We start from the raw sequence: 22917 nt of genomic DNA, 5'->3' as shown, positions 1-22917 counted from the left end.
CGAGGTGGTCCCACAGATTCTCAATTGGGTTCAAGTCCAGGGAATTTGCTGGCCAAGGGAGTACGGTAAACTCCTCCTGGTGATTCTCCAACCACGCACATACACTGCGAGCTTTAGGACACGTCACATTGTCCTGCTGGTAGATGCCATCATCCTGAGGAAAAACAATTCGCATGTAGGGGTGAACATGGTCCGCAAGGATAGATGCATACTTGTGCTGATCCATCGTGCCTTCCACAATGATGAGTGCACCCAGATGGCTGATGACACGTTCCTTCTGCCATTGGTTATTTAACGTTGATGTCAAAAGTAGGCGTGGTCACATTAATATGACTGGACTGTACAACGGGTAATTCTAATCATGGAATTGTTCCAATTTTGGGACACCTTCAGCATAGTATGAAACTGAAATGGCTCATGGACAGGTCAGGCCTTCAACACCCAAGGTCATGAGTGGCACAGGTGGCCAAAGGAGAGATTCTTTGTTCCCACTAGGGTTCCTCAAAAACGAGAGGGGCCTTGGCTGTACACTAGCTCATCCATTCTTCTTTCCTACACATAGTAAAAAACTTCAGAAATAATGAAACGGCTCGCCATACAAGGTCCAAGCATACTAATACCCAGTGTTACGACTAGGATTGAGTGAACGGGAAAGATCGGATTCCGATGGGCGATAAAGCAAATTTCACGATCGGAATCGGCTGGAAAATGATCAAAAATCAGATTTTAAAAACGATCCTGAAATCTCAAGATCGGCTCAACCCCAGTGACGACCAAGCCCTGGAGAAGGTAACTATCGATTTCTTTCAACCGTTCCAAACAGGCGTAAAAATCTTCTACCGTATTACGTGCAGAAAAATGAAGGCCGCGGCTCGCCGGCTACACAGAGAGATAATAGTAATATCTACAAGGTTCAAGGATAAGTTCTCATCCTGAGCTGCAACAACCAGGGAATGGCTCCATCGTGGCCCTGATCTGCTCAGCAGAATCGTAGCCTGAACATTGTCGAAACAGCTTGTGTTCGTGGTTGGTCTGTGAACGTTGTGTTTCTGGGCGGCAACAGCGTACGTTGTAAAAACAAATCGCCGACTGATCTGTGTTTTGAGTGAAAACATTGGGTTGATGGGGAGCACATCTGTGATATGGTAGTGGTGACCACGTGCGGGCGGGCGGGCGGTGGGTGTCTGTAGGATCTGGACACCCTTCCCTCAGGAACCTTTTACCCAGGCAGATATCTAATGGGTTTCATTTCTGTCCAATAAATAAGAGGGGCACCCGCAGTCCTGTCTGCTCAGCGCACAGCATTAGGAGGTGGCACGCATCGATACACAAGGCGTCACGACTGGGGAGTTCGGACCGAGCGTGCAGTGTGGCGTGCTGAGGACATAGGCTCGCTGAGGAACCATGAATGAGGATGTGGGTAAAGAGGGAAGCGAGGACTGGCAAGTGAATGCCACACTCTGGTCTGGGGTCTGGAGTCATTGTTTTGATTTGGTCTGGGGTTTTTTTGGGGGGGTGGGGGGGGGTGAGGTCTAAGTTTTGGCAAATTCACACGGGGCAAGAGGGGTTGGATTTTGGCGCTGAATCCACGTCAGAATCCGCCCCCTCACAGTAAAGGTCTATGTAAACTGCTAGCGCTCCTTTATCCGCTAGCGGTTTGTTAAAAAGAGGCGACCTGCCCTTTCTTCAGGCGGATTCCGCGGCTGATTCAGCCGTGACAGCACCCTCCGGACTAGGCCCATTCATTTGGTTCTACTATGGAGCGGGAAGCCACGGCAGGCGCATTTTGGTCCTATCTGACGCGGCTTCCCGCGTCAAAATCAGGACCAAAATACGCCATCCCGTGCCCCGTGTGAACTAGGCCTTAGAGGGGCTTACGTGAAGCCTTTAAATAATTTAGGGGTCTGGTCTGGGATCCATTTTTGTTTTGGGGGAACATTTTTGTTTAATTAAAGTAAGCCTGGCGCCAGAGTGATACCCAACCTCACCAACACCTTGTGGTCCCCACTCCAACGGTGCCTGGATCCCTACTCTTTCCTGGTCCTGCTCGAAACGCAGGATCTAGTCAGTGTCTGACTAAGGAGGATGACCACTGCAGGCAGCGAGTAGTTGGGCGGCCATTGGCAGACGGGATGGATCCGAGAGCCACCGTAATGGTAGGGGGCGTAGCGTGAAGAAGAGAAGAGCGCCAGTCTATAAGCCTACGGGTGGAGAGTAGATGTCCTCCGCCACTATTACAGAACGCAGCCGTAATACGGCCATGGGCAGGACATCATCTTCAGATACATATATTATAAATTTTTCATTTAGTACGACTTTCTTTAACCTCAGAAAATATCACAAAAATAAGTAGTAACGTCGCCCGTGAAACTCGCGGTCAGTAAGGTTCTTCTAGGTAAGGATTATTCTTAGAGTAAAATAACTGGTATTCAAGAATATTATTCACCTCCGGCACTTCACGACGCCTTAAGAGACCTGCCAGTGTAGGAACATATTTACATGACAGCTTTTTTCAAGGTGCAGTTTTACAGCTTAACCAAATATCGTCAGCGAAGTTTCACCTCGAAGTCCAGATTTCTAGTGATTCATACTTGGTCTTTCATTCTTAGAAGAAATATATCACCAACTCCACCACAAAGTGTGGTCTAGTGTATCAGCTGTCAGCAAAGAGTGAAAATATGAGAAAAGTGAGCGCAGCTCTGGGGTATAATACAGGATAAGTAATGTAATGTATGTACACAGTGACTGTACCAGCAGAATAGTGAGCACAGCTCTGGAGTATAATACAGGATAAGTAATGTAATGTATGTACACAGTGACTGTACCAGCAGAATAGTGAGCGCAGCTCTGGAGTATAATACAGGATAAGTAATGTAATGTATGTACACAGTGACTGTACCAGCAGAATAGTGAGCGCAGCTCTGGAGTATAATACAGGATGTAACTCAGGATCAGTACAGGATAAGTAATGTAATGTATGTACACAGTGACTGTACCAGCAGAATAGTGAGCGCAGCTCTGGAGTATAATACAGGATAAGTAATGTAATGTATGTACACAGTGACTGCACCAGCAGAATAGTGAGTGCAGCTCTGGAGTATAATACAGGATAAGTAATGTAATGTATGTACACAGTGACTGTACCAGCAGAATAGTGAGCGCAGCTCTGGAGTATAATACAGGATAAGTAATGTAATGTATGTACACAGTGACTGTACCAGCAGAATAGTGAGCGCAGCTCTGGAGTATAATACAGGATAAGTAATGTAATGTATGTACACAGTGACTGTACCAGCAGAATAGTGAGCACAGCTCTGGAGTATAATACAGGATGTAACTCAGGATCAGTACAGGATAAGTAATGTAATGTATGTACACAGTGACTGCACCAGCAGAATAGTGAGCGCAGCTCTGGAGTATAATACAGGATAAGTAATGTAATGTATGTACACAGTGACTGCACCAGCAGAATAGTGAGTGCAGCTCTGGAGTATAATACAGGATAAGTAATGTAATGTATGTACACAGTGACTGTACCAGCAGAATAGTGAGCGCAGCTCTGGAGTATAATACAGGATAAGTAATGTAATGTATGTACACAGTGACTGTACCAACAGAATAGTGAGCGCAGCTCTGGAGTATAATACAGGATAAGTAATGTAATGTATGTACACAGTGACTGTACCAGCAGAATAGTGAGCACAGCTCTGGAGTATAATACAGGATGTAACTCAGGATCAGTACAGGATAAGTAATGTAATGTATGTACACAGTGACTGCACCAGCAGAATAGTGAGCGCAGCTCTGGAGTATAATACAGGATAAGTAATGTAATGTATGTACACAGTGACTGCACCAGCAGAATAGTGAGTGCAGCTCTGGAGTATAATACAGGATAAGTAATGTAATGTATGTACACAGTGACTGTACCAGCAGAATAGTGAGCGCAACTCTGGAGTATAATACAGGATAAGTAATGCAATGTACGTACACAGTGACTGTACCAGCAGAATAGTGAGTGCAGCTTTGGAGTATAATACAGGATAAGTAATGTATGTACACAGTGACTGTACCAGCAGAATAGTGAGCGCAGCTCTGGAGTATAATACAGGATAAGTAACGTATGTACACAGTGACTGTACCAGCAGAATAGTGAGTACAGCTCTGGGGTATAATACAGGATAAGTAATGTATGTACACAGTGACTGCACCAGCAGAATAGTGAGCGCAGCTCTGGAGTATAATACAGGATAAGTAATGTAATGTATGTACACAGTGACTGTACCAGCAGAATAGTGAGTGCAGCTCTGGGGTATAATACAGGATAAGTAATGTAATGTATGTACACAGTGACTGTACCAGCAGAATAGTGAGCGCAGCTCTGGAGTATAATACAGGATAAGTAATGTAATGTATGTACACAGTGACTGCACCAGCAGAATAGTGAGTGCAGCTCTGGAGTATAATACAGGATAAGTAATGTATGTACACAGTGACTGTACCAGCAGAATAGTGAGCGCAGCTCTGGAGTATAATACAGGATAAGTAATGTAATGTATGTACACAGTGACTGCACCAGCAGAATAGTGAGCGCAGCTCTGGAGTATAATACAGGATAAGTAATGTAATGTATGTACACAGTGACTGTACCAGCAGAATAGTGAGCACAGCTCTGGAGTATAATACAGGATAAGTAATGTAATGTATGTACACAGTGACTGCACCAGCAGAATAGTGAGCGCAGCTCTGGAGTATAATACAGGATAAGTAATGTAATGTATGTACACAGTGACTGCACCAGCAGAATAGTGAGCGCAGCTCTGGAGTATAATACAGGATAAGTAATGTATGTACACAGTGACTGTACCAGCAGAATAGTCAGCGCAGCTCTGGAGTATAATACAGGATAAGTAATGTAATGTATGTACACAGTGACTGTACCAGCAGAATAGTGAGCGCAGCTCTGGAGTATAATACAGGATAAGTAATGTAATGTATATATAAAGTGACTGTACCAGCAGAATAGTGAGTGCAGCTCTGGGGTATAATACAGGATAAGTAATGTAATGTATGTACACAGTGACTGCACCAGCAGAATAGTGAGCGCAGCTCTGGAGTATAATACAGGATAAGTAATGTAATGTATGTACACAGTGACTGTACCAGCAGAATAGTGAGCGCAGCTCTGGAGTATAATACAGGATAAGTAATGTAATGTATGTACACAGTGACTGTACCAGCAGAATAGTGAGCGCAGCTCTGGAGTATAATACAGGATAAGTAATGTAATGTATGTACACAGTGACTGTACCAGCAGAATAGTGAGCGCAGCTCTGGAGTATAATACAGGATAAGTAATGTAATGTATGTACACAGTGACTGTACCAGCAGAATAGTGAGCGAAGCTCTGGAGTATAATACAGGATAAGTAATGTAATGTATGTACACAGTGACTGTACCAGCAGAATAGTGAGCGCAGCTCTGGAGTATAATACAGGATAAGTAATGTAATGTATGTACACAGTGACTGAACCAGCAGAATAGTGAGCGCAGCTCTGGAGTATAATACAGGATAAGTAATGTATGTACACAGTGACTGTACCAGCAGAATAGTGAGTGCAGCTCTGGGGTATAATACAGGATAAGTAATGTAATGTATGTACACAGTGACTGTACCAGCAGAATAGTGAGCGAAGCTCTGGAGTATAATACAGGATAAGTAATGTATGTACACAGTGACTGCACCAGCAGAATAGTGAGCGCAGCTCTGGAGTATAATACAGGATAAGTAATGTAATGTATGTACACAGTGACTGAACCAGCAGAATAGTGAGCGCAGCTCTGGAGTATAATACAGGATAAGTAATGTATGTACACAGTGACTGTACCAGCAGAATAGTGAGTGCAGCTCTGGGGTATAATACAGGATAAGTAATGTAATGTATGTACACAGTGACTGCACCAGCAGAATAGTGAGCGCAGCTCTGGAGTATAATACAGGATAAGTAATGTATGTACACAGTGACTGCACCAGCAGAATAGTGAGCGCAGCTCTGGGGTATAATACAGGATAAGTAATGTAATGTATGTACACAGTGACTGTACCAGCAGAATAGTGAGCGCAGCTCTGGAGTATAATACAGGATAAGTAATGTAATGTATGTACACAGTGACTGTACCAGCAGAATAGTGAGCGCAGCTCTGGAGTATAATACAGGATAAGTAATGTAATGTATGTACACAGTGACTGTACCAGCAGAATAGTGAGCGAAGCTCTGGAGTATAATACAGGATAAGTAATGTAATGTATGTACACAGTGACTGTACCAGCAGAATAGTGAGCGCAGCTCTGGAGTATAATACAGGATAAGTAATGTAATGTATGTACACAGTGACTGAACCAGCAGAATAGTGAGTGCAGCTCTGGAGTATAATACAGGATAAGTAATGTATGTACACAGTGACTGTACCAGCAGAATAGTGAGTGCAGCTCTGGGGTATAATACAGGATAAGTAATGTAATGTATGTACACAGTGACTGTACCAGCAGAATAGTGAGCGAAGCTCTGGAGTATAATACAGGATAAGTAATGTAATGTATGTACACAGTGACTGCACCAGCAGAATAGTGAGCACAGCTCTGGGGTATAATACAGGATAAGTAATGTAATGTATGTACACAGTGACTGTACCAGCAGAATAGTGAGCACAGCTCTGGAGTATAATACAGGATAAGTAATGTAATGTATGTACACAGTGACTGTACCAGCAGAATAGTGAGCGCAGCTCTGGAGTATAATACAGGATAAGTAATGTAATGTATGTACACAGTGACTGTACCAGCAGAATAGTGAGCGCAGCTCTGGAGTATAATACAGGATAAGTAATGTAATGTATGTACACAGTGACTGCACCAGCAGAATAGTGAGCGCAGCTCTGGAGTATAATACAGGATAAGTAATGTAATGTATGTACACAGTGACTGTACCAGCAGAATAGTGAGCGAAGCTCTGGAGTATAATACAGGATAAGTAATGTAATGTATGTACACAGTGACTGCACCAGCAGAATAGTGAGCGCAGCTCTGGAGTATAATACAGGATAAGTAATGTAATGTATGTACACAGTGACTGCACCAGCAGAATAGTGAGCGCAGCTCTGGAGTATAATACAGGATAAGTAATGTAATGTATGTACACAGTGACTGTACCAGCAGAATAGTGAGCGCAGCTCTGGAGTATAATACAGGATAAGTAATGTAATGTATGTACACAGTGACTGCACCAGCAGAATAGTGAGCGCAGCTCTGGAGTATAATACAGGATAAGTAATGTAATGTATGTACACAGTGACTGCACCAGCAGAATAGTGAGCGCAGCTCTGGAGTATAATACAGGATAAGTAATGTAATGTATGTACACAGTGACTGCACCAGCAGAATAGTGAGCGCAGCTCTGGAGTATAATACAGGATAAGTAATGTAATGTATGTACACAGTGACTGCACCAGCAGAATAGTGAGCGCAGCTCTGGAGTAAAGTACAGGATAAGTAATGTAATGTATGTACACAGTGACTGTACCAGCAGAATAGTGAGCGCAGCTCTGGAGTATAATACAGGATAAGTAATGTAATGTATGTACACAGTGACTGTACCAGCATAATAGTGAGCGCAGCTCTGGAGTATAATACAGGATAAGTAATGTAATGTATGTACACAGTGACTGTACCAGCAGAATAGTGAGCGCAGCTCTGGGGTATAATACAGGATAAGTAATGTAATGTATGTACACAGTGACTGCACCAGCAGAATAGTGAGCTCTGGAGTATAATACAGGATAAGTAATGTAATGTATGTACACAGTGACTGTACCAGCAGAATAGTGAGCGCAACTCTGGAGTATAATACAGGATAAGTAATGTAATGTACGTACACAGTGACTGTACCAGCAGAATAGTGAGTGCAGCTTTGGAGTATAATACAGGATAAGTAATGTATGTACACAGTGACTGTACCAGCAGAATAGTGAGCACAGCTCTGGAGTATAATACAGGATAAGTAATGTAATGTATGTACACAGTGACTGTACCAGCAGAATAGTGAGCGCAGCTCTGGAGTATAATACAGGATAAGTAATGTAATGTATGTACACAGTGACTGTACCAGCAGAATAGTGAGCGCAGCTCTGGAGTATAATACAGGATAGGTAATGTAATGTATGTACACAGTGACTGTACCAGCAGAATAGTGAGCGCAGCTCTGGAGTATAATACAGGATAAGTAACGTATGTACACAGTGACTGTACCAGCAGAATAGTGAGTACAGCTCTGGGGTATAATACAGGATAAGTAATGTAATGTATGTACACAGTGACTGTACCAGCAGAATAGTGAGTGCAGCTCTGGGGTATAATACAGGATAAGTAATGTAATGTATGTACACAGTGACTGTACCAGCAGAATAGTGAGCGAAGCTCTGGAGTATAATACAGGATAAGTAATGTAATGTATGTACACAGTGACTGCACCAGCAGAATAGTGAGCGCAGCTCTGGAGTATAATACAGGATAAGTAATGTAATGTATGTACACAGTGACTGCACCAGCAGAATAGTGAGTGCAGCTCTGGAGTATAATACAGGATAAGTAATGTATGTACACAGTGACTGTACCAGCAGAATAGTGAGCGCAGCTCTGGAGTATAATACAGGATAAGTAATGTAATATATGTACACAGTGACTGCACCAGCAGAATAGTGAGCGCAGCTCTGGAGTATAATACAGGATAAGTAATGTAATGTATGTACACAGTGACTGTACCAGCAGAATAGTGAGCGCAGCTCTGGAGTATAATACAGGATAAGTAATGTAATGTATGTACACAGTGACTGCACCAGCAGAATAGTGAGCGCAGCTCTGGAGTATAATACAGGATAAGTAATGTATGTACACAGTGACTGTACCAGCAGAATAGTCAGCGCAGCTCTGGAGTATAATACAGGATAAGTAATGTAATGTATGTACACAGTGACTGTACCAGCAGAATAGTGAGCGCAGCTCTGGAGTATAATACAGGATAAGTAATGTAATGTATATATAAAGTGACTGTACCAGCAGAATAGTGAGTGCAGCTCTGGGGTATAATACAGGATAAGTAATGTAATGTATGTACACAGTGACTGCACCAGCAGAATAGTGAGCGCAGCTCTGGAGTATAATACAGGATAAGTAATGTAATGTATGTACACAGTGACTGTACCAGCAGAATAGTGAGCGCTGCTCTGGAGTATAATACAGGATAAGTAATGTAATGTATGTACACAGTGACTGCACCAGCAGAATAGTGAGCGCAGCTCTGGAGTATAATACAGGATAAGTAATGTAATGTATGTACACAGTGACTGTACCAGCAGAATAGTGAGCGAAGCTCTGGAGTATAATACAGGATAAGTAATGTAATGTATGTACACAGTGACTGCACCAGCAGAATAGTGAGCGCAGCTCTGGAGTATAATACAGGATAAGTAATGTAATGTATGTACACAGTGACTGCACCAGCAGAATAGTGAGCGCAGCTCTGGAGTATAATACAGGATAAGTAATGTAATGTATGTACACAGTGACTGTACCAGCAGAATAGTGAGCACAGCTCTGGAGTATAATACAGGATAAGTAATGTAATGTATGTACACAGTGACTGCACCAGCAGAATAGTGAGCGCAGCTCTGGAGTATAATACAGGATAAGTAATGTAATGTATGTACACAGTGACTGAACCAACAGAATAGTGAGCGCAGCTCTGGAGTATAATACAGGATAAGTAATGTAATGTATGTACACAGTGACTGCACCAGCAGAATAGTGAGCGCAGCTCTGGAGTATAATACAGGATAAGTAATGTAATGTATGTACACAGTGACTGCACCAGCAGAATAGTGAGCGCAGCTCTGGAGTATAGTACAGGATAAGTAATGTAATGTATGTACACAGTGACTGTACCAGCAGAATAGTGAGCGCAGCTCTGGAGTATAATACAGGATAAGTAATGTCATGTATGTACACAGAGACTGCACCAGCAGAATAGTGAGCGCAGCTCTGGAGTATAATACAGGATAAGTAATGTAATGTATGTACACAGTGACTGCACCAGCAGAATAGTGAGCGCAGCTCTGGAGTATAATACAGGATAAGTAATGTAATGTATGTACACAGTGACTGTACCAGCAGAATAGTGAGCGCAACTCTGGAGTATAATACAGGATAAGTAATGTAATGTACGTACACAGTGACTGTACCAGCAGAATAGTGAGTGCAGCTTTGGAGTATAATACAGGATAAGTAATGTATGTACACAGTGACTGTACCAGCAGAATAGTGAGCGCAGCTCTGGAGTATAATACAGGATAGGTAATGTAATGTATGTACACAGTGACTGTACCAGCAGAATAGTGAGCGCAGCTCTGGAGTATAATACAGGATAAGTAACGTATGTACACAGTGACTGTACCAGCAGAATAGTGAGTACAGCTCTGGGGTATAATACAGGATAAGTAATGTAATGTATGTACACAGTGACTGTACCAGCAGAATAGTGAGTGCAGCTCTGGGGTATAATACAGGATAAGTAATGCAATGTATGTACACAGTGACTGTACCAGCAGAATAGTGAGCGAAGCTCTGGAGTATAATACAGGATAAGTAATGTAATGTATGTACACAGTGACTGCACCAGCAGAATAGTGAGCACAGCTCTGGAGTATAATACAGGATAAGTAATGTATGTACACAGTGACTGTACCAGCAGAATAGTGAGCGCAGCTCTGGAGTATAATACAGGATAAGTAATGTAATGTATGTACACAGTGACTGCACCAGCAGAATAGTGAGTGCAGCTCTGGAGTATAATACAGGATAAGTAATGTATGTACACAGTGACTGTACCAGCAGAATAGTGAGCGCAGCTCTGGAGTATAATACAGGATAAGTAATGTAATGTATGTACACAGTGACTGCACCAGCAGAATAGTGAGTGCAGCTCTGGAGTATAATACAGGATAAGTAATGTAATGTATGTACACAGTGACTGTACCAGCAGAATAGTGAGCGAAGCTCTGGAGTATAATACAGGATAAGTAATGTAATGTATGTACACAGTGACTGCACCAGCAGAATAGTGAGCGCAGCTCTGGAGTATAATACAGGATAAGTAATGTAATGTATGTACACAGTGACTGCACCAGCAGAATAGTGAGCGCAGCTCTGGAGTATAATACAGGATAAGTAATGTATGTACACAGTGACTGTACCAGCAGAATAGTCAGCGCAGCTCTGGAGTATAATACAGGATAAGTAATGTAATGTATGTACACAGTGACTGTACCAGCAGAATAGTGAGCGCAGCTCTGGAGTATAATACAGGATAAGTAATGTAATGTATATATAAAGTGACTGTACCAGCAGAATAGTGAGTGCAGCTCTGGGGTATAATACAGGATAAGTAATTTAATGTATGTACACAGTGACTGCACCAGCAGAATAGTGAGCGCAGCTCTGGGGTATAATACAGGATAAGTAATGTAATGTATGTACACAGTGACTGTACCAGCAGAATAGTGAGCGCAGCTCTGGAGTATAATACAGGATAAGTAATGTAATGTATGTACACAGTGACTGCACCAGCAGAATAGTGAGCGCAGCTCTGGAGTATAATACAGGATAAGTAATGTAATGTATGTACACAGTGACTGCACCAGCAGAATAGTGAGCGCAGCTCTGGAGTATAATACAGGATCAGTAATGTAATGTATGTACACAGTGACTGTACCAGCAGAATAGTGAGTGCAGCCCTGGAGTATAATACAGGATAAGTAATGTAATGTATGTACACAGTGATTGTACCAGCAGAATAGTGAGTGCAGCTTTGGAGTATAATACAGGATAAGTAATGTAATGTATGTACACAGTGACTGCACCAGCAGAATAGTGAGCGCAGCTCTGGAGTATAATACAGGATAAGTAATGTAATGTATGTACACAGTGACTGTACCAGCAGAATAGTGAGCGCAGCTCTGGAGTATAATACAGGATAGGTAATGTAATGTATGTACACAGTGACTGTACCAGCAGAATAGTGAGCGCAGCTCTGGAGTATAATACAGGATAGGTAATGTAATGTATGTACACAGTGACTGTACCAGCAGAATAGTGAGCGCAGCTCTGGAGTATAATACAGGATAAGTAACGTATGTACACAGTGACTGTACCAGCAGAATAGTGAGTACAGCTCTGGGGTATAATACAGGATAAGTAATGTAATGTATGTACACAGTGACTGCACCAGCAGAATAGTGAGCGCAGCTCTGGAGTATAATACAGGATAAGTAATGTAATGTATGTACACAGTGACTGCACCAGCAGAATAGTGAGCGCAGCTCTGGAGTATAATACAGGAGGTAATTCAGGATCAGTACAGGATATATGTAATATATGCAGTTACTACAGCTTCCTGCACTGTGAGTCCTGGCACATGAACAAAATGAAAGCGGAGCCAGACAATAAAGCGCCGGGAATAGGTGAGTTTTTTCCAAATCTTAGGCAACCCCTTTACTCTTAGCAAGAAGGTATAGAAGATTCCCTACATTGCAGTGGACCCACAATGGTCGCTAATTGGCACCAGTAGAACTGAAGCAGTAGTAGCATAGTCAGGAATGGTGAAGTCATCACCAAGATATCATCTGGACAAGACGGGCCACAAGATAAGACATGAGCATAGCAGGAACAGAGTGAAGGTTCAGAGCCATTAGAACCGCAACCAAACAATCCCAAAGGCATGTCAGAGACGATATCCAGAAATTAGGCTGACGTCAGTATCAGAGTCAACAAATAATAACTACTGTATGTAACCAGGAACAACAGCACAAGGAACAAGAGCCAAAACAAGGTAGACGCCTCCATCAGAAAACAGGCATGACCGTACAATTCCCCTTTAAATAGGCCACCAAGCAACTGGACGCGGAGCTGGAATGGTTGAGGTGAGTAACAGTACCACCACTAGGGCCGCTCTCTGAGGCTTGAGGGTATACTTCAAGTGGAACTTCTTGATGGCCTAAGGAACATGAATTGCCTCTTTAGGAACTTAATTTCTTTCCCAAGGACCATGTCCCTTCCAGTTGATAAGTTTTCTTTGGACTTGAATACAAAATTTACAAATCCAAATCTTAAAATCTTAAGATGAAATGTAGCCCCGGGTTAATCTGCTTCAGTACCTGGAATGGCCCAATGAAACATGGAGCAAGCTTGGAAGACCAAAGACCGAAATATCTTTCATGGACAACCAGACGCCACTGGAATGATTTTGTGACCTGGACATAGATTTTTGTCAGCACTTCAGCAGCAGCCTCCAAATTCTTGTGAACCTCTGTCCAGATGTCTCAAATATTTAGAGAAACATCCATAACAGCAGGCATCAAAAACTGAGCGTAGATCAGCCGCCGAAAACTTGGGCTTCATACATCGACTGCCTGAAACGGTGATTTATTGGATGACCTAGAGACGTATTTGTTGAACAAGCTCTGCCCCAAGGTGACAGCTCGGACTGACTCTTGTGATGGACATTTCTATATGTGCAATGATATTACAAGTGGATTTCATTGATCCACCATGATGTCCTCAAAGACTTATACCGAAGTCCTAGAGAACCTAGAGATAAACACCACGTCTCGATCCAAGACAATGTGAGTGGAAAGACCACCGAGACAAAAAAAGGGTCTGAGCCAACTGATGAGCAGACGACAACCCGGGAAAAGGGAATAAAATAATCAGTTTTTGAGAAATAACCCATTACCGGTCAGACGATGGTAATGGAGTCCTGAACGGGAGGCAGATCATTGGTGGAGACCTTTGTCAGTCCAAGTCTCAGATGGAATAGATTATGGCTGAAGTAGGAGCAAAGATTCGTTCCTGGATTATTTCAACTAAAAACCCATGGTGCAAAATTCTTGCTTTCTGGTTTAAAGGGATCCTATCATTAAAAGTCCCTAACACGTAGGAATAGCCTTAAGAAATCTATTAGACTCATTGTAAATTTTCTTTTTTTGTTGTTATTTCTTTTCTTATTTATGGCTTACTAGCAATACCCGTGACTTCGTCCGCGGCCCCCTTCACCCCTAGGCAAGACACCTGCAGTGCGGGCCGGGCCCCCCCCCCCCCGCCTTGCGGCAGCCGCGTGCACGGTCCCCCCATTTTGCCCCACGGGCGACCTGGAACCCGCTTCTCCCGCGGCCTTGCACACCTCCCTCGTCACCCCAACTTGCCTTGACCTCCTGAATGGCGCCCCCGGCCTCCCAACCTCCCTCTCTCCCAAATGGGACTCCGCAACCCACTGCTCCCCCCCAACTGAGAGGCTGGCTCTCCACGCCAACCCCTGGCGAGCCCGGTCCCCACTTCCTCCGTCCGTGAGGATGTCTGTTTTGACTAAATGATAATTTTTTCCCCATAGTGCTCCTTTACAAGTCAAGGATACTGGTGGGCACGTTCCTTTTATCGAGACCTTTCCCGGACACCAAGATCCACTCTGGTCATTGAAGAGGTGACCAAGAGCTGAGGGAATATCACAATACCATAAACCATCCATGATGCGGTCAGCCCTTCTTGGAAAGCTATCACCAGAGCCTCATTATTCCATGCCAACTCTAAAGCCAAGGTGCACAATCTGTTGGTATATTAAGTTACCCACATTTTATGCCCAGTAGGGCAGGGGCTTTGGATGGGCAAATGGCAAAGTTCGTCAAAAACCCAAGAAAGAGGTCAGGGAAAACATGATCTGATCACTTCATTCCCATAGCTGATACCAAGGCCAAGGCTTCTCCTGTGATCATGTAGACTGTTTGGGCTCAGTCAAAGATAAGTTGTTGGAGGCATAAGCTTGGGCTAGACACCAACTATGGTCACGTCATCCTCAGTGGAGTAACTAAAGCCTTGTGGGCCTCCATGCAATTTTTTTGTCCAGGGCCCCCTACCTCATACTTACAGTGAATTCTTGATAGTGATTGTAACGGGAACCAAAGAGTTTAATCAACCTTAGTGTGGTTAGCGTAATCTGTGGGTCTCCTTGGCTTATGGGCCAGTTGGAGGCTGCAATCTCAATGCTGATGCCAGTGCTTAAGGGGCCCTCTAAGGCTCCTGGGCCCTCAAGTAATGCCCCTGGTCATCCTGCAACTCATTCACTGGCCTTAGTGAATGGAGTCACACTGCAACCCCTAATGTGCCATGACTTCATGCTGAACATTGATCAACTATAGGGTGACAAAGTACAAGTCCATTCACTAATAGAGATGAGCGAACAGTGAAATATTCGAGATTCGAGATTCGTTTCGAGTAGAGCCTCAATATTCGACTACTCGATCAAACATTGAATCCCATTATAGTCTATGGGAAAAAGTGCTCATTTCAGGAGATCCCACCATTCGACTAAAGGAGAGTCACCAAGTCCACGAATAGCAGGAGGAGAGTGTTTAGGAGGAGCGCTGTGCAGTTAAAGCACACAGACCCCAATATAGTCTATGGGGTCCATGCGCTTTAACTGCACAGCACTTGCAGTTGCGCTGATAAAAAGTAAGCTCCCTCGTAACCTCAAGCTGCCAGCTCTCCCGACTAGCAAAGACGAGCCTGCGGCAAAGCAACGCTGGTTCTGCAGCAGACTCGTCCTTGCTAGTCAGGAGAGCTGGCAGCTTGCTGTTACGAGGGAGCTTACTTTTTCTCATAGGAATGAATTGGCCAGCGTTGATTGGCCAGTGTACAGCATTCGGCCAATCAACGCTGGTTCTGCTGGAGGCTCGTCTGTGAGGAGGTGGAGTCTAAGATCGGACCACAATGGAGACTATCTATTCATTCCTATGAGAAAAAGTAAGCTCCCTCGTAACAGCAAGCTGCCAGCTCTCCCAACTAGCAAGGATGAGCCTGCTGCAGAACCAGTGTTGATTTTCCGAACGCTATGCACTGTATAGTATTCAGCCAATCAATACTGGTTCTGAATCGAATATTTTCTGCGAATAGCTAGTAGTATTCGATCGAGTATGAATATTTCGAATACCGTAGTATTTGATCCAATACCTACTCGCTCATCTCTATTCACTAACATTAAGTTATCTTTGGTCATGTGATGGGAGTCAAGGCCAAAGCTGCCATGTAGCTCTAGCTTAATCGAACCATGCCCAAAGATAAAGTGGAGGGACTGTAATGGGGACTGTAATGGTGGAAGACTCTGGTTGAGTAGTCACAATATAGGTCCAAACCAGAAGCAGTGATTGGGACATGGCATCCAGATGACCATTAATGTCACATTGAAGATATGGGTTCTCTAAACTGTAAACCCTTAGACTCCAGCTATAGTCTAAAGAGATCTCATGATCATCATCCTTAAGTCCCGTAAGACGTTATGGACTTTGCGTCATGAGCATCCCCGTGACTAAGTTCCCAGAGTCGATATGGATAGGTGGCCATAGCTTTCGTACAGCAGTGAAGTTAGGAAGGAGCCAATGGTCATGACCAGGAGAGCAGTTTGGATGCAATAGTCCCGTGGACGAAACAGGAGAGTAGTTAGGAACAGAGTCAAGGATCAGAGCAAAAAAATAGAACAGGTTTCACATGAACAAACCCGAAACAAGACCAAGGTCAGGATGAAAATGAATCAGAAGTCCGAAGTAGGAACAATAGAATAAGGAACACGAGCCACGAGGCAGTCAACTCCGTCTGCAGGCAAAGCATGGCAGGACAAGTCTCTTAAATAGGGAAATGGGAGGGGGAAAAACACATCTGCAGATCAAGTTGGTGCCTTCTATGTCAAAACTATATTCTCCTTCTTCACTTTCATCTCCTTGTCAGCAAACAAAGGAAGGAGGAACCAGATTTTAGGATCTAATCACACTTATTAATACAATGGAAGGAGATGACACAAGTTTTGATTCCTTCTGTCATGTGTTGTGGAAATGGGTGTATGATCATGTGTAAAGAGGTTGCGTCATCGAAGACTAACTCTGTCAAACCATGGCCACTAGGTGCAGCGGCATCACCACCGATAGAGGACTTGGCCAAAGGAAACCAGTGCCAGGCAGACAGAGTGGCCACAACGGGCAAAATGTAGTTTTACATGGAGGCCATCCAATAGACGACCATCTTGAGTCCATCAAAACTGGAGCAGTGCCTACAAAGCTGACAACCTCATTCAATGATCTATTCGACACAAGGTGGACTCCAATCCGAAGGTCACTTTTTTTGGAAACTGAAACCCGATGGTCAGAGCTCAACACGTTAGTTGCCCTTTAATATGAAACCCCTTTAAAATATACATTCACCGGCCACTTTATTAAGTACACCTGTCCAACTGCTCGTTAACACTTAATTTCTAATCAGCCAATCACATGGTGGCAACTCAGTGCATTTAGGCATGTAGACATGGTCAAGACAATCTCCTGCAGTTCAAACCGAGCATCAGTATGGGGAAGAAAGGTGATTTGAGTGCCTTTGAACGTGGCATGGTTGTTGGTGCCAGAAGGGCTGGTCTGAGTATTTCAGAAACTGCTGATCTACTGGGATTTTCACGCACAACCATCTCTAGGGTTTACAGAGAATGGTCCGAAAAAGAAAAAACATCCAGTGAGCGGCAGTTCTGTGGGCGGAAATGCGTTGTTGATGCCAGAGGTCAGAGGAGAATGGCCAGACTGGTTCGAGCTGATAGAAAGGCAACAGTGACTCAAATAGCCACCCGTTACAACCGAGGTAGCCAGAAGAGCATCTCTGAACGCCGCACAGTACGTCCAACTTTGAGGCTACAGATGGGCTACAGCAGCAGAAGACCACACCGGGTGCCACTCCTTTCAGCTAAGAACAGGAAACTGAGGCTACAATTTGCACAAGCTCATCGAAATTGGACAATTGAAGATTGGAAAAACGTTGCCTGGTCTGATGAGTCTCGATTTCTGCTGAGACATTCGGATGGTAGGGTCAGAATTTGGCGTCAACAACATGAAAGCATGGATCCATCCTGCCTTGTATCGGTAACGGTTCAGGCTGGTGGTGGTGGTGTCATGGTGTGGGGAATATTTTCTTGGCACTCTTTGGGCCCCTTGGTACCAATTGAGCATCGTTGCAACGCCAAAGCCTCCCTGAGTATTGTTGCTGACCATGTCCATCCCTTTATGACCACAATGTACCCAACATCTGATGGCTACTTTCAGCAGGATAATGCAATGCCATGTCATAAAGCTGGAATCATCTCAGACTGGTTTCTTGAACATGACAATGAGTTCACTGTACTCCAATGGCCTCCACAGTCACCAGATCTCAATCCAATAGAGGAGCATCTTTGGGATGTGGTGGAACGGGAGATTCGCATCATGGATGTGCAGCCGACAAATCTGCGGCAACTGTGTGATGCCATCATGTCAATATGGACCAGAATCTCTGAGGAATGCTTCCAGCACCTTGTTGTATCTATGCCACGAAGAATTGAGGCAGTTCTGAAGGCAAAAGGGGGTCCAACCCGTTACTAGCATGGTATACCTAATAAAGTGGCCGGTGAGTGTAAAGCATGAAATAAGAGTTGAGAAGTGGTGACACCTAGGTGGAGATTACGAAAGCCTTGATGTGCCATTTAGACAAGGGAACGTGTTTAACGAGAGCTCAAAGCTATTGCGTTACGACAGCCTAAGATCTTTGGTAACCCTATTAAGAAAATGATGGTGCGTATTAAGAAGAACCCTTTGGTTACCTTTTATTGAGAAGATAGATCATTGTAGTGTCCCTCCCGGCCGGCGAGGGGCTTCCTGCGGTAGCCGAGATAATGGCTTCTTGAACCACTGGACACACCAAATTATCACCCCACTGAGTCCCCCCTTCTCTATACATCAGTCAACCTAGCACAATAGTTTGATTTTACATTTCTAAGGCTTAGCTGCTTTGACGTCAAATCAGCAAAAAGAAGCTTGTTAACATATTTCGTTCGCCGGGACACACAAAGGCTGCATTGAAAAGTTTCGCCCTAGAAACACGGAAACTTAGTATTGTTCTGCCTATACATTGAGGCTCCAATACATATATTTTTGCAAAAATGAAGCCTTGAAAAGAAGCCGAAAATCGGCTTTCCGGATGAATGATAAAGAAGCTTTGGACTTTGATGTTGGTGAAGACTTTAAGGAAGACGATGGACGGAAACAAAATCACTCAGGCCCAGGGTTGGCCAAACCAAAGCCAAAATTTCACAAACTCTGGCGGCACAAATGACCACGTTGGAGCGTTATATTATTATGGAAAATATTAAGAGGAGATCTGGCTCATTAGGATCCTTTAACACAAGATAATGAGCGAGGCAATGATTGGGAACGAGCGCTCCTAGAAGAGTGTGTTCCTGATCATTGCTGGCTCATCGTCTACATTTACATGTGGCGGCGGCGGCTATCATCTCTGTGGCATAGGGACGGACAAATCCTTTATTTCCATAAAATTTGCATTTGTCGGCAGAACGCCACCCTATTTACACAGGGCAATGTGCTCCCATAAACCATGATTTTAGGTGTCACATAAAAGTTGGGTTTTCTTGTTTGCTGACACCTTTACATACATGATCTTTGAGGGTCCGACACAAGGACTCCGCACAGATTAACTGTTCCTAGTCAAGCAATAGTAGCGGCGCCGCAACAACGTCCAATGTATAGCGGTGGATCCAAAGGTACAGCTCTGCAGTTCCAGTTACTTGAATAGGCATTCCCCATCCACTACCAGAAAAGCTGATCTGTTTCGTGTCGGGACCCTAGTAGGGTTGAACGATCGGGATCGGAAAAAATCGGATCCCGATCAATGATCGAGCAAATTTCACGATCAGGATCGGCTGGAAAATTATCAGAAATCGGATTTTGAAATCTTAAGATCGTCTCAATCCTAAAAGTGACTTTTTCCATAGAGAAGCATTGACTAGGGTTGAGCAATCGGGATCGGGAAAGATCAGATCCCGATCGGCAATCGAACAAATTTCATGATCAGGATCGGCAAGTCTACTCCTCCAAAAAGGAGGAAATGCCACTTTTATATACTGTATCTTTGACCCAATGTAACTAGGGTTGAGCGATCGGGATCGGAAAAAATCGGATTCCGATCGGCGATCGAGCAAATTTCACGATCGCGATCGGATGGAAAATGATCGGAAATCAGATTTTAAAATCGATCCTGAAATCTCAAGATCGGCTCAACCCTACTGCCTAAACATAAAGTAACTGGGGTTGAGCAAGCAGGATCGGATTCCAGTCGGCGATCGAGTAAATTTCATGTTCAGGATCGGACGGAAATCGGATTTTAAAATCGATCATGAAATCTCAAGATTGGCTCAACCCTAGATGTAACCCAAAATATCACGCCGCAGATAACCCAGGGTCATACGACATGATGTGCCCATCAACTCCTCCCGAAGTACAACACCTTGGCACGGGCAATGCTCCACCTCTACAAGTAGGCACTTTGTATCAATGGCCACACAGCATATCCAGGTTGCAGTAACAACCAAACTCAATATCGAATACGGTTTCTCTAACCCGTCTTGGGTGGCGATATTGTGTACAGTCACCCACCTAACGTCACCTAAGAAGGTTAAGAATCTGGCTTATTACCATCCAACAAACCCAAACCTTCTTCCCTTGCCATCTTCCGTCTTGGGGAAGAGACGTCACCCTTCCTTACACATTAGACCATCAAACTATATATATTCAGCCGACACTCATCTAATGCATTGAGACACCAGGCATCTGGACAAAAATGGCTTCCACAAAGACCAAATAAGCAGCGAGACGTCTCCCATCTCAATTTCTTATAAGTCACTGCAGCAAGAACCTCATGGCTTTCTACAGGATGGTTGAGAGGACTGAAAGAGTGGAGGGTTATGTGTGTCCCCGTGTGGCCATCGCCTAATACAAGCATCACAGCACTACGTTTGCCCTTGTAGACATTTGACTATATGCAAAAAACAGCAATAAAAAAACCCGCAGTGTGACGGCGCAACGCAAACAAAATATAGATAACTACAGGGAAAGACAAAATATTAACCCCGATGCATCCATACCGAAGTACCGAGGAGGTCGAGCTCCATTGCATACAATATTAGACTATATTCTCACACGGTAGATTTGTCACTCGCTCTATTCAAGAATGGAACAGACTTTCAGATTCTCTTGAAGTAGCTCTAACACTAAAATGTTTCCTCCCTGGTAGGGCTGAGCCGATCTTGAGATTTCAGGATCGATTTTAAAATCCGATTTCCGATCATTTTCCAGCCGATCCCGATCGTGAAATTTGCTCGATCGCCGATCGGGATCCGATCTTTCCCGATCTCAAACGCACAACCCTGATTGTATATTACTTATACAGTAGAGTTGAGCCGATTTTGAGATTTCAAAATCCGATTTTCAATAATTTTCCAGCTGATCCCGATCGTGAAATTTGCTCGATCGCCATCCGATTTTTCCAGATCCCGATCGCTCAACCCTACTCCCTGGCCCATCACAAAGGCACAGGCTATGATGTGTACTGCAGGTAGCTTTGTTACTCATGGCCGTATTTGTGACAATATCCGTACAAGACATATCCACGGCATATGGTATCTACACATGACCAAGACATTTCCTAACACGGACAGTCTCGCCTTTCACCAAACCCGTTTGTTGATTTACGATAACCACATTTTTCGGCAGTGCCCTTCACGCTAAAGTCTAACTTGTAGTCCCATTTGGGCCCTGTATATAGCGTCACTGTCCTGTCCAGTTAGTTGATTGACTCTGGTTTGCACAGGTAGAAAAGAAGGCGCCAGGGTAGGTCTAAAGCTCTGTTCAGATTGCATTCACGTCTTCCAAGTCGGAACATTTCCCTTTTAGACATATCTGCGCCATTACTTTACTCTAAAAAGGGGTCGCCAAATGTTTTGTCTCCAGATTGGCCCTGGAAAGAGGCTTCAGGAGTCAAAAGAAGAAAGTCCTGGTGTTAGGATGCCTTGTAGTGGGACATCCGCCAGCCCTCGTAGTCATGTTGGACCACCACATTGGACGATCTGGTGTGGACAGAGGGTATAGATGGAAGGAGCTCACTGAGGTCACCACCAGTATACCCAACCATCAATGTCGAGAAGATAAGATGTAGAACGTGGGCAGGCACAGCGACATTTGCATTTCCCCTTCATTGTGGTTTGTCTCTCACCCGAAGTGGGCGACCACAATATGATAGACAGATGGCAACGGTGCACAGGTGGGAGACGGGGGCAGGAAGAGGCGTATACATGTAAGCGGGTGGAGGATGAGTGGCACAGAAAATATATAAGAACGGGTTGAAGTAGAAACAATGGCCTTTCTGGTATTGTGTAATCAAAAGTGTGGGGGCACAGAAGACATAGGAAGGTCTCTCCATTTTCTCCTTGGGTGCCGCTGTTGGTATGGCGCCTGGACCCATCACGTACCATGAGATCACCTCTTTCAGAAGACCAACTCTTTGTGCAATTTTGGGTGGTCAAAGAGGTTTCGCTGTATCAACTTTCTATATGGCAATGACCTACCTATTGTTTAGATACATTCTGTAAGATTGGATACGACCACAGTCCTTCCATTAGACTAAAGGCTCCATAGACCCGACAATATGGCGCCGTGAGGACAATCACTAAGACAGCGGCAACTTATAGATATAGAAACGTGTCCTGGTGTGAACTGTCCCCGATGTTTAGCTCTTCAGACAATACCGAGCTACTGTAAAGTGCAGAGGAGTCTAATCACAGCTTTCTACTGATTGGTGTATCTAAGCTTATCCTGTGTGATACTGGCCGCTGTGTATAAACTTATCATGTCCACTAAGCTGTGTATACAAGTCTGTCATGAGTATCTACTGTGCTGTGTCTG

General features: G+C 44.1%; 1 protein-coding gene across 1 annotated transcript in view; it reads right to left on the bottom strand.

Annotated features, from left to right (window-relative positions):
- Positions 1-22917, bottom strand: part of KDM6B (lysine demethylase 6B) — a 456451-nt gene that overhangs the window by 387421 nt on the left and 46113 nt on the right. The gene's annotated exons all lie outside the window — the stretch shown is intronic.

The sequence above is a fragment of the Leptodactylus fuscus genome, chromosome 5 (assembly GCF_031893055.1).
Source record: "Leptodactylus fuscus isolate aLepFus1 chromosome 5, aLepFus1.hap2, whole genome shotgun sequence".
NCBI classification, from domain to species: domain Eukaryota; kingdom Metazoa; phylum Chordata; class Amphibia; order Anura; family Leptodactylidae; genus Leptodactylus; species Leptodactylus fuscus.
This window is presented reverse-complemented; position numbering and strand designations above follow the sequence as displayed.